Below are 13,138 nucleotides of genomic sequence, written 5' to 3'. Positions count from 1 at the left end.
TGGCTCACTGGGAATCTTAACTATAACTACAAAGTGGCTATAGGCTTAGAGTGCCGCATAAGTTATGCAAAAGTGGAAGCAGCAAACTTTAGGTAGTCACTGTAGTAGTAGTAATAATAAACAAGCATTTGCAATGCAATAGGTCTCGCATTAGGAAAGTTTGAGCTATTGGAATTGTAAATGACAAATTTTTTAGTTAGGTTTTGTTTTTGAAAATAGCGAAATTAATAGCTTTGTCATTTACAATGCCAATAGTTATAATTTTGCAAATGTGACACATATAGCACTTGTAATGCAATATGTGTTGTATTTACGTGACTTACATGTATTGATATTACAAAGAACAATGGCTTTTCATTTTTTTTTTACATAATTAATACTTAAATAAAAGGTATTATAATTTATAATGGCAATAGCTTAAACTTTTGTAAATAACTTGTGAAGATTATGTTCTGTGTCTTTTATTGTTACAAAACTCCTAGAATAGAAGTGAAATATTAACATGTTTTTGTTACATTTGTAATAAAGCTTGAAACATTGAGAGAACATATTTGAACTAGTTGTTTAATGGTTGCACAGATTGATGTTGTGGTGGCGAATGAGTAATGCGGGGTGAGGATGTGAGAGGGTGTTTGAGGGTGAGAGGGGGTGTGAGGGTGAGAGTGAGAGTGAGGGTGAGTGAGGGTGGGTGAGGGTGTGTGTGTGTGTGAGGGTGAGTGTGAGTGTGAGGGTGAAGGGGTGTGTGTGGGGGTGAAGGGGTGTGTGAGGGTGAGGGGGGGTGTGAGGGTGAGGGTGTGTGTGAGGGTGAGGGGGTGTGTGAGGGTGAGGGGGGGTGTGAGGGTGAGTGAGGGAGGGTGAAGGGGGGTGAGTGAGGGTGTGTGGCCGAGGAGGTGTGAGGGTGTGTGAGGATGAGTGAGGCTTTGATTGTGTGGGGGTGAGTGTGTGATGGTGTGAGGGTGAGTGAGGGTTTGATGGTGTGAGGGTGAGGGTGCGAGGATGTGAGAGGGTGGCGTGATGTGAGGGTGTGTGAGGGTTGTGAGGGTGAGGGGGGTGTGAGGGTGACTAGGAGAAGCTGGCAGTGTAGTTCTCCGGTTCCACACCTAGTGGCACAACATCACTGAATAAAAGAGGAATGGCAGTCCACACAAGTCAATACATCGCATAATCGGCCATCGGAAAATGTGAGAATATTCGGATGCCGCTAACGAAGAAGGAAATCTTGCACAAACATCAAGATCCAGTGTGAGGGCCCCTGGAGCCGAACTGAAACCAAATTGGCACGCAGCCCTAACTGAAACACTGTGGGGTGCTACGGAGAATAGTAGCCCCTCACAGTGCACTATGGATCCTACACCGTACTCACAATAAAGAGGGAAGACATTTTAACAAGCAGAGTGCATTGAAACAGCACTTAAAGTGCAGAAAGCATGTGAGATGCATTAATCCCCGGCAGAGAGCGCTAAGAATGACCCGTGACGGCCGCTGCGACTCAGACACACCGTGTAGCATCCAGCATCGATCACAATAGCAGGTGCTGCACTCAGAGCGTCACCTACCTTACAAGCCCCCCCCCCCTCGTTTTTTCGTCCCACATAATGCCCTGGGTGCAAAGGACGCACAGCTCTCACTGCGGTACATGCACTATCATACAATCCTCGCACGGACTTTGAAGGAATCGAGCCGTATTTAGCTCGAGAAAGCGCCTAGACTCGAGGCTTGCAGGGAATCTGAAGAGCCAGGGATGGATCTATGTGCGCCCACCTTGTTTCTGGCAGCAGCAGGGTAAAAGGATGCCTCTTGCACCTGGAGTGGAAAGGAAGCATGTAAGAGCGGCCTGGGGTCAAATGTCATGAACTGCAAACCGGAACAGTTAACAAGACTCAGAGGGACGCTAGTGTCCCACACCAACGCAGGAATTCCAGACACATGAAGCCTCAAAACAAACAAGAATGTTTCAGCCAATAAATTACGCAAGTTCTCCATGGCTTGAAACGTGAGAATCCCCAGCTGTGAGACTGCATGAATATCAACGCCACCAGAAACTGGTCTGCGGCGGGGACAGAGATAATGAATGACACGCGAAGCGCCATGACACTCCCCATTATAAAGCCTTGCATTCAGGCCCTTTTAGGAATAGGTGAGTAAGTCACTAAGGTGCATGATTTTTATTTTATTTGAAAAGTTTTATATAGCGTTGCCTAGACCCAGAGGTATCAGAGCGCTTTACATGAGTATCAGACCATAGTTACAGGTTACACATTTGGTAAGTCACGGTTAGTAAGTCACTAAGGTGCACGGTTAATTAAAGGGGGAGGGGAGCCATGTCTGCGGCAGCCGTGGCCTGCGGGGTTGGCAGTCATCGTGGCAGAGTGGGAGTCCGCTGTGGGGGCCTCTTCTGCCCAAGGGCACCACTCCCAGCTTCTCCACCCATCAGACTCGGAGGTACATTTCAAACTCGAGAAGTGTGCTCTCCCGGTCATGCTTTCATTAGAAAAATTTTACCATTCCTGAAGAGGAGCCGCCTGCCAGACTGCACATCCGGGTGAAAGTGGAGGAGGAAACTAAACAACCGAGACGAGGAATTAATATCACGAGACAAGTCGTGGCGTTGAAGGGCGCGCTGGGATGGTGCAGGTCCTAAAAGAGGCAGCACCGAGCCAAGCAAAGCCCTCCAACTTTTTTGGATCAAATGACAGCACTAAAATGTTTACAACAATTCCCAAACGACATGAATGACACAAGGCCATGCATGCTAGAGAGGGGCACTCGTGGTCCCGGTAGAATCCAAGAGAAGGTGTCATTACCGAGAAGAACTACACACATCACATGCCAGTGAAATGAACATTAGAAAGCAAGGTACAGAAGGGGGCTCCGTTTCTGTGCTGCTGCAGGGTGCCAGCAACGAGAGAGACGGAGCACCTCCCACAATAATTACATTAATATTAGAAGGCAAGTCATGGGGGGTTTCATGCGCCGGGCTGCGGCCGGCTGAGAGGAAAGTGTGAGTGCTCGGAGGAATCTAAACACAGTACAGAACTATTAATGTTGGGCAGCAGTATGGGGAGGGAGAGCAGCAGCCCGTGCTGCTTCAGGGCAAGAGAACAGAGTCAGCGCCGAGGGAAAGCAGGCTAGGTATTAACTAGGGAGCTCTAGCCAGGCACAGGGTCGGACTGGCCTTTGGGCAATCAGGCAGTGTCAGACGGGCTGGTCTGACAGGCCAGTGTGCCAGCCGGCTTTTTGCAGTTTGTGTGTATGTTTTAGGGCCAACTAGACCTCTTAACTTTTGATTTCCTTGTTATTACTACAAGCATTGGCAGCAGCATACACGTGCATGCAGTCTCAGAAAGCGTGCGAAATACCCAGATAGCGTGTCTTCACGAGTTCCCAGCTGACCTGATTTTGTAGCTATTTTCTTCGCAAATGAGGGGCATTTTTATTTGGATGTCCGAGTCTAATTTGTGTCCCACCCTGACCCTGGTCAGAAAGCGGAGGGCTGTCACTCGGGCCAGATGGAAATGCCAGTAGTGACAGGAAACAGCCCACCACACAGACTGAATTAGCAATGTCAAAATGCAAGTCACCCGGACGAGGGGCTCCCCCGGGTCTCTGCAGCGCAGGGAAACAAGGAAGTGTCAGCACAGAAAAGCGGGCGAATAAAATAAAACACAACTTTTACACATATCGAAGTCCTATGTGCTGACGCGGTGCCCAGGGTGACGTGTCTACAGACAGGAAAGGGTTGCAGAGCTCACATACGTGAGAATAGTGGCAGCAGAGAGGATGTCACGTGGGGAGGGGCACCCCCAGCTTTGCACTTCTGTGGGAGTAGGAGGAAGCCTTGTCAGAGAGTAAACTGAAAGCAGGGTGGCGATTGTACATGTATGGCAGCGTCTGCACAAGTAGGGGGCACTGCTCGTGAAGCCTAGAAAGTTTGGGCGGACAGAGTCGTGCGCGCACACACACACCTAGACGTGGTACTTGTGGGAGAACTTTGGTCATCGGATACAGCCCTCCACCCCTGGGCTGCTGGGGAGTGTCAGCAGGGAGGGGGCTGGGGTGTGCACACACCGAGGCTTGCACAGAACTGGGTGTAAGGGGGGGCACCGAGGTTCACGACCCCCCGGATCCACAGCATTCACTAGCAGGCTCTCCACATTGATGGGGGACTTGGGGTCCCGGATGAAGGCCTCCAGCTTCCTCTGCCGGTTCACCATACACTCCCCGGTGGAGGCGGACATCTTCCCGGTCCGGGAGGGGGCGGGCGGGCCCTTCCTGCCCAGGCCTAGCGGCGGCGGCAGCCCCTCCCTCTCCCAGGGGGGCACGGTGGGGAGAGCCGCTCTGCTGCCTCCTAGGGGCACATCGACCCCCGTAGGCCCCGAGCTGCTCCGCCTAGGCTCCGGGGGAGAGCCCTGGCTGCATGGCAGAGCCCGCCTCTCGCTTCCTGTAGCGCGGTGTCCCTCCGGGCTCTCTACTTCCCTTGCAAAAGTTGGACAGACAGACAGGCAGGAACAGGAGCCTGCAACGCACCGTGCCCGCAGACAACGCAGGGTTCTCCTAATACTGGTGTGTGCTGCACTACACAACACACTCTGCGACCTTAACTTTTATTTCAAGTGATTGATGTTCTGAGAGTCACCTTAAGTTATATCCAAATTCTAGTAAAAAAAGCAAACTCACCGCCACAGCCCGGCTTCAACAGGAAGCCAGGCAACCTTTGTTGGGACGGCGGCGGGGCCGGACACGCGACCGGAGCTTCCCAGGAGGCAGGCTGCAGTGGCTGGCGCATGGCTCCGGTGCAGAGAGAGGAGAGCCCTGCGTGCAGCCGGCGTCCGCCCGGGAAGCCAAGGAGCGGAGTGCCGGTGTCCCTGTGCCCGTTGACGTCGGAAGAGTCCTGCGGAGTAGAAGTCCCGGTGAGTGGGGCTGCAGCGTGTGTATGTGTGTGTGTGTGTGTGTGTGTGTGTGTGTGTGTGTGTGCGCGCGCGCGCCTGTGTGTGCGTGCATGCAGAGGGGTGGGGGCTGGCTGTGTCCCGGTGAGTGGGGCTCCGTGCTTGCGTGTCTGTGTGTATGCAGGGGGGTGGGGGGCGGCAGCGTGTGTATGTGTGTGTGTGTGTGTGCGTGCATGCAGAGGGGTGGGGGCTGGCTGTGTCCCGGTGAGTGGGGCTCCGTGCTTGCGTATGCAGGGGGGTGGGGGGTGGGGGGCGGCAGCGTGTGTATGTGTGTGCGCGCGCGCCTGTGTGTGTGTGCGTGCATGCAGAGGGGTGGGGGCTGGCTGTGTCTGTGTGTGAGCAGGGGCTGTGAGTTACTCTGCGCAAGCGCGGCTCAGACGCGCGCTCCCGCGGTCAAAACTGAGACTGCAAAAGTGCGCGTCTGAGTCGTGTCCACTCTCCTAAATACGGGCCACATTAGGTCTGTAGCAGACACTCTCAATGCTCACGCATTGAGAGTACGTCTGCTCGACCTAAAAATGTATTTATCCCTTCATACCACACTTTTGCCATTTGTAAGCGTTGTAAATAACAGATGTTGCAATTACCCACTCATGGTACTCAACTTACTGATCTTTGGAGGCTGGAAGGCTGAACCAGTCTTGCCGGCATTCCAGCTTGTGACCTGACGCTCCCCGGCTTTGTTGCAGCGGTGAGTGTTCAGCTAATTGTCCTATCCCTGCATTTAAGACAATCCCGCCCCTCCTCAAAATGAGCCCATGAATGTTCCTTGATTTTCTACCAATCCACATCCCTGTCTGGCAGGTTTATCCTCAATCTACTCCTTGTCATACTTGCACACAGGAGTCCCAAAATAGATTACTGTTTGTATACAGTAAGCATCACATGCATACTCAATACCCACTTGTCTCATCAGTACTAGAGGTGGGCGAGCCAATAGATTTCCAAGGGTCTGGCTCGGACCTTAAAGCCAGTGCACCAGCTGAGCCCTGACAGTATTTGCTATGTAAATCACACAACAAACATCACATAAAATATGATAAGATAAAGTTGCTTCAGAATTCAAAAAGTGTATTTTTAACATGTAGAGCTTTGACATTAATAAATTAAGAGTTTTGATTAAATAAAATGTTTGCCTAAGATCACACAATATAAGTGGTGAAACTGCAATTTATTCAGGTTTTCCAGTTTCACTTTGTACTAATCAGCCAGGAAATGGGTATCTTTTTTGTTTTAAGGTTTTGTTTTTATCTTTGTGCATTTCTTGCAGTTTTTATTCAGTGTGAACTCAACCCAAATGTCAAATTGGAGAGCTTCAGACGAGCACCAGTTCATCACTCAAGGCCACATTCATTGCTTATAGGCATGGGAATATTAAGTGATTTGCCCATAATCACCGGATTTTGAGCCAACACCATGATTCTAATCTGGTTCCACAGTTCCAAAGCCGGCAGCACTGGCTGTAGCACCACATTCTAGGTATTGGGAGGAAGGCAGGCAGAAGCGACATGATAAATTGGCTCGTTATGGGCTCGAGGTTCCAAAAGGACCTAGAGATGAGTCCGATCAGGGCTCCAGGCTCGCACTTTTTGTGGCTCATCCACCTCTAATCAATACAGAACAAACATACATGGGGCAACCATATTCCCTATGCATGGACGAAAGGGCTTGATTGAAAGGAATTGACAGAACCATGAAAACAGGAGAGGCTTATAGGCAACTCTCTCACTGAAGGCAATAGGTAAACGAAAACTGCTCATTCTACATTCAATAGTGTTGCCCCCACTGTCAGTTCTTACCAGCGTGTTGAAATGACAGAAGTCACTCTCATAAAAAAGGTACACTTGGTATGTCTTTGCAAACCTCTGAGCCCTGATCTGGGTTTCATACCTTTTCACATAGGCCCTCAGCACGTGTGCATGATTTTCATGTGTGCTGAGGTTAATAGCAAAAAATCTACTGAAGCCTTCTTTGAGGGGAACTCAGGGCAGGGATTTGCTGCCTACTGGGCCATGCAGGGAACATTTCCATCCCAACAAATACTGATCCAGGAGCCTCCAGTATCCTCACCCTCATCAGATTACCCACATTTGTTATGATTCATTAACGTTGGGGTGTCGGAAATGCATTTGGATTGTCTCTGGGCTTCTTTTCTGTTGGCAGCAATTGCACCTCTTTTAGCTGCCTTTGCAATACTTCAAGGAAGTAGTTTGATTCAGGCAATAGGGAGGAGGTAAGCATAAACGATACCAAGATGGCTCGCTGTATGACTCTTCAAAGGCTAATGAGTTAACTCAGGGACCGTATTGAGCCACAGTCTTTAATATGTATCCTAGTTGCAGTTGTAACCTTGATGAGAAGGCACCTGTTAAGTAATCATGTCACCTTGGAGCTGGAACCAGCAGGCACAGGATAGCAACTGAAACCAAGTTACTTATGCTGGAAAGGGACAATCAGTTATTCACCTTGCTTTTGATACCTGCTAGCATCACAGTGATACTAGGTGTCACCTATACATCATGGAAGAGCTGACAATGAAAAGCTAAGGATCTGTCAAAGCTGAAAGTTCCTACCTGACCATCTAAGTGCCTCAGTGACATATAGAACACATTCTATAAACTGTACATTCTACCTTCCGTGTACACAACAGCAACCAGACCATGACTAAAGCAGCAGAGCTTGATACACCAACCACGTCAGTGCTGCCTACACCAGTAACTCAGGGAACAGCCTGGATTGTCTGACATTTGGGGACAAAATTGTGCGAAGAAACACAAAATGTCCCTTATTTGCCTCAAGAGAACAGCTGATCAAAGCCTGGATTACCACCTCCCTTACCAGGTCCCAGCAACCTGCATAGGTCAGGACCCCATCCAAAGGCCAGGCACAGCAGTGCCCCGGGGCCAGATGCCATATGGAAAGCACTAGAACCCAAGACCCTGCTTCCATTTTCATACTTGTGTTTAAATCTAGGTACAATGATGGAACAAGCACATCCACCTTCTTCCTTGAATATGGTTCTAAAGTATCTTATTTTGTTGGGAAAGTGCAGAAGAGAGGCCAAATTAGGTGTTGGAAATGTTTGACCTCCTGAATGTGCCTAAAAATATAAACAAGCTGTAACAAACTGGACTTTTTTAATGATCCCCCACCTTCCCCCAATGTTTTGCTGCCAGCTGCTGTGGTAATTGATCTAAAAGTGTACTGGGTTCTGCTAACCAGGTCACAGCACCAGTGCTCTTCCCCTAAACTGTAACTGTAAATGTGAATTGCTACACCCAATTGGCAAGTACTTTTGCACCCCTTTAAGGCCCTAGTATATGGTACCAGTGGTACCCATGTCAGGGATGTAAAAGGAGTGCCAGGACTGCAGCACTTAATGTGCCGCCCTAAGTGACCTGAGTAAAACCAAAGTCTACAGGCCTGCCATGTCTGCCCTACATGAGCAGCTCAAATTCAACCCTGCACACGCCATGTGTGACAAGGTCACCTCACCGCATCTAAAGTGTCAGTCACCCCCTAAAGCAGGCCTCCTATAGCCCAGGAGTAATGGTGCATTATATTATATGTGTGGGAATATATGTGGAAACATATATTGCCCTGTGGTAGCATTGTAAACATAATTTTACCTCAAGTGACCAGCAGACCATCGCATAACATGGGCTGGCATTTGGGCATTACCTATATGTCCAGCTCCATGATGACCCGGACGATTTCTTTCATGTTTGGGATCAAAGGTTGTGCTTATTACCCCCCGATACAATGGGGTGTCAAAGTTTAACCAGTATGTACCTAGGTGGTGTAGAAAGCTGGGTTTCTGTTGCAGTAACCCGACCCCACTTTTTGCCAGATTTCTGATGCACTTTGACGTGATGCGCCCTGGGTCCCTGCCAATCTTGTTCCCAGGTCCTGTGTTCTTTCCCATAACTGTACCTTTGTACCCCCAATTGGCACCTTTCTGGCCACATTGAAGTCCCTTGTAAAAGGTACCATGGGTACCAAGGGCACTGTGATCAGGGAAGGCCTCTCAGGGCTGCAGCACATATTGTGTCACCCTTAGAGGTCCTGTTACACACACACTTCTATTGCAGACTGCATGTTTTGGTGCAGAGAAAAGTGAAGAGTCGACTTGGCACACTTTCCTGTGTTCTATGCCTGCAGTCCACTGCCTATGGTGTAGGTAAGGCACCCTCTAGCTGGGTGCACTATACCACTTGTGAGGGTACAGTTGCATGGTCACTGTACCCCTACAGTGTCTAAGTTCATTCTTATACATTGTAAGTGTAGTAAAGCCTTAAAGAGTATATGGTCTGGAAGTTTGTCATTACGAACTCCATAGCACTATTATGGCTTCACGGAATTCTGGGAAGTTTGATAGCAGACGTCTCCGCTTAAACCCACACTGATGCCAGTGTGGTATTTATTTTATAATGCACTGAGAGGGCATCGTAGACTGGTACACACCAGCCTTGTCCTGCAGCCAGCGACCTCCAGAACCACTGGGAGGATTGACTGCCTTCAACAAAGACCAGATCTTCTGTGAACAGCAGCTCTGTTCAAAAGAAACAGCCAAGAAAGACTCTGAGGAGGCTGTCTTAGCCTGCTGAGGACAAAGAAACCTGATGCCTGGAACCACTACTGCACCCAACGCCTATGGCCCAAGTCCAAGTGGCTCACCAGTCCCAGCAAGGTGTCCCAGCGCTCCAGAGTCTGAGTCCACAAGTGGGTTGACCCCTCCAGGACTCGCCAATGTCGCTTGCAGCCTCTGCTCAGAAAAACCACCCCCCCATCCACAAGTGGACCGGTAAGGTGAAATCAGATCTCAAAAGACACCCCTGCATCCAGCCGCCCTGCGCCCTGGAGAAAAGAGCCAAAGGTGCACATATGTCCCTGAGCCCTCAAACTTACCTGCCCAGCTGTTGGTTCCCCCCGGAAGACATCTTGGACCCAGCCTGCAGCCAAAATCCAAAACCTGCAACTCCCATTGAAAACAGGGCACCTGACACCAAAAGAGCACCCTGCACCCGGCCGCTCATACGCCGCTGTGGGTGCACCTTGTGTGCTAAATTGGATCCCCCTTTGCCCTGAGCCTAAGTCCATGAGCTTTGCTCCCACAACCTTGTGGCCTGCTCGAGAACAGCCACCAACCAGAGGTCCCTATCCCCCATTGGATAACATTGGGCCTCAGCACTTTGCACCCTGACTCCCTAGTGCTGCTGAGGGTGCTTTGAGAGTACATCCTCAACCCTGAGGGAACCCTGATTCTATCCCCAGAATACCAACTCCAAAACCTAAGTACTTACAGATAAACCGATAACTGTTTTCTCCTGTAGGACTGTATTGACTGCTTTTCTGTGAAACGTCTTGTGTGTGGTGTTGGTTTGTATGAAAGCTTAAAAAACTTCACATGTGTAAAAACTGTATTACTTGCCTTTTGTCTAGGAAATGTCCTAGTGTGATATCTAGGCATATCACACTGATTAGCAAAAGTAACTTAAAAAGTAATCCAAGAAGTAACGTACACAGTAATCTACAAGGTAACTGAAAAGTAATTTTGACTGTTTTGCAACAAATGACTTACCTATACCAGGCCTGGCTTGGTTCTAGTAAATAAAATATAACTAAATAATATTTTTATACAAACAAATTGGTCTGAGTTCAGTCTTTGAGTGTGTGCCATAATTTCTTGCTGGAGTTTGTACAATAAATACTTAACACTACCCTCTGATAAAGCCTTACTGCTAGCCCATATTACCACACATAGAGAATAAGGTATCATCTACTTTAGTCTCTGCCTACCTTTGGGGATCGACTGGACTCTATGCACACTATACATCACTTTGGTATAGTATATACAGAGCCAGCTTCCTACAGGTGGCACTTTAGACAATATCAACCAAGTTAACCCAGTGTTCTTGTGCCTTGGTGGGTTTCGCAAAGGTTTGCAGCCAAGGCAGAAGTCTGACCTCATGCTGAGGAGTGTGTGCTGCTCCCAGAGGCTGAGACCAATACCTGTGTGAACAGGACGTGACACCCCTTCCCACACAGGATGGGTAGTGAGGAGACCGGTGCGGCGGTGAGCCTCAAAGGCTTCACTGGTGCCACTGGAAAAATGAATTTGTTCCCCACTGGAGGACAAAGCCTCACCCTGCCCCAGGCACTGTTTTTTGCGGGAAGGTGGGAAATTAGCTATGCAGGAGGCGTCCACCTCCACAAGGCTGACCACACCTCTAGGGTGTTGCAGCTGAGGTGTACGGTCAAGCATGGTTGTGGCCATCTTGATTCTAGGCTAGAAATCAGGTTCTGGCTAGTCTTAGTGACATACACCCACAGGATGTAGTTACGGCGGATTGGCTACAGGGCTAGATGCCCATTGACTACTAGTCCTCACACCTACTAACTCCCCCTAAATTCAGGATTGAAGGGGTGCCTCAGATATCAGAACCTTAGATGCGACGTGATAGCAAGACGCCATCAGTTTCCATGACCAGGCAGGACTCCACCAAGAGAGGCGCTTAGTTCTGCTCTTGTGGCAGCCACCTTCCACCCACTGGATTTCGACACGACAAAGGCCGGTTCCAAAAGGAAGGTAACCCCTCTTCAAACTCTAAATTTCACTAGAACTACTTGGGCTAGAGGAACTAGTCACCTGCAATCGGCAGGCACCAGCCGCTAAGTCCACGACCTTGAAGTTCTGTTCCTTTATCCATATGGCATGGCTGCTGAAACTCCTTGGGTAGGTGGCTTCTGGGAACTGTAATCCTGACCCTCATTGATGCTCAGCTTTCTACAATGTTCCTCTGGTACTCTGGACAAAGATTTCTTCAACTGGAGTTCTTGCAGTTACCAAGGATTGTTGGTGGTTTGACTACAACCTGCTTTACTCGATGCTTCAAGAGAAGAGATTTATCTGCATGATCGACCAACCACCCCTGTGGCTCCATCGTAAACGATCTTGCATTTGTTTTTACCCTCTCTTGGCAAGCCTGCCAGCTCCTCTGGCCGTGGATCCTGTTCAGCACCACGTATAGCCAAGAGCACCTCTGCATCCTAGTCCACCGAGCCAGGCAGATCGGATCTGTTTGGAGCCTCCTGGTCTAGGACCAGCTCCTTGCTTAAGTTCCAAAGGATTTTTCTCAATTCACCCCACAAGTACCTTTTTGCTTAGGTAACCATTTCAATATCGCAAGTCGGATTGACAGCTAAAGACAGCTAAAGTGCACCACTTAACCCCGCTCGACTGAGCCTGGTAAAATTGTGCTAGCTGTTATGAAGTGGTCTAGGGACTCACAGGACCGCAACTCCAAGTGGGTTCTGTTGAAGTCACTCTGTAAGTAACTGATTGCATATATGTGTTTTTCCCATTGACCCCAACGTTAATGTTTTCACTTTGCAAAGTACTGATTTATTTAATTCTTTAATATTGTATTGATTTTGTTTTGGTGTCTAAAAATCTATAAAATTCAGAGCTATTGTTGTAAATTGTTTTTTTTTTGTGAAATGCTTAACACATGTTCTTCTAAATAGCCAGTCTACTCTTTGCCACTCTACCTGGACTGAGAGCAGGTGTATTGAGAGAGTACCCGAGGCATATCTTTGTGTATTGTGCTAGTATTACATGGTAAGGCATCTGTCCCACACCACATAAAACTTTCACCTTACAACATGTTCCAATTGGTGAAAAGCAGGGCAAGGTGGCTTTTGGGTTGGTGGTACCTGGAACTCCCAAACTGGGTTGGGACTACTTTTCAAATCCAGAGGTTCTAGATAGTAAAGATATTTTGGCACTACCAACACGGCCGTGTCAGCCATTGATCAGCTTGAGCTGAGGCATAATGTGCCTGGTGAGTCCTCCAGTTTGTATTTGATTTGGTTGTCTCAATATTTGTGCTACGGGTGCAGGGTGGCCTGTTAACTGTTTAAAGATTCCATCCGGATTCTTTGAACCACAATTGTTATGTTTGTAGGATGGAATGTATTTCTTACTTGGCAGAGCAGGAGACCTATAATACCTTTTCTATTTAGCCATCGACTAGCATGTAACCATTCTGTGAGCTGAAATGATCTTCATCTTCTGAAAGTACCAGAATGAGTATAATGAGTGTGAATATCCTGTTGAGGGTCGTTTGTCTTTTGTTCCTGACTTGGAATGATGACAGGATTGAATTGTAAAGTGCTTTTTTTTGTCCTTT

At 48.6% G+C, this 13,138-nt stretch overlaps 1 protein-coding gene across 1 annotated transcript in view; it reads left to right on the top strand.

The window, feature by feature from the left end:
- Nucleotides 1-13,138, top strand: part of PI4K2A (phosphatidylinositol 4-kinase type 2 alpha) — a 240,615-nt gene that overhangs the window by 159,255 nt on the left and 68,222 nt on the right. The gene's annotated exons all lie outside the window — the stretch shown is intronic.

The sequence above is a fragment of the Lissotriton vulgaris genome, chromosome 5, assembly GCF_964263255.1.
Source record: "Lissotriton vulgaris chromosome 5, aLisVul1.2, whole genome shotgun sequence".
NCBI lineage: Eukaryota > Metazoa > Chordata > Amphibia > Caudata > Salamandridae > Lissotriton > Lissotriton vulgaris.
The sequence above is the reverse complement of the archived record's forward strand: the minus strand, read 5'-3'. Positions and strand labels throughout refer to the sequence as shown.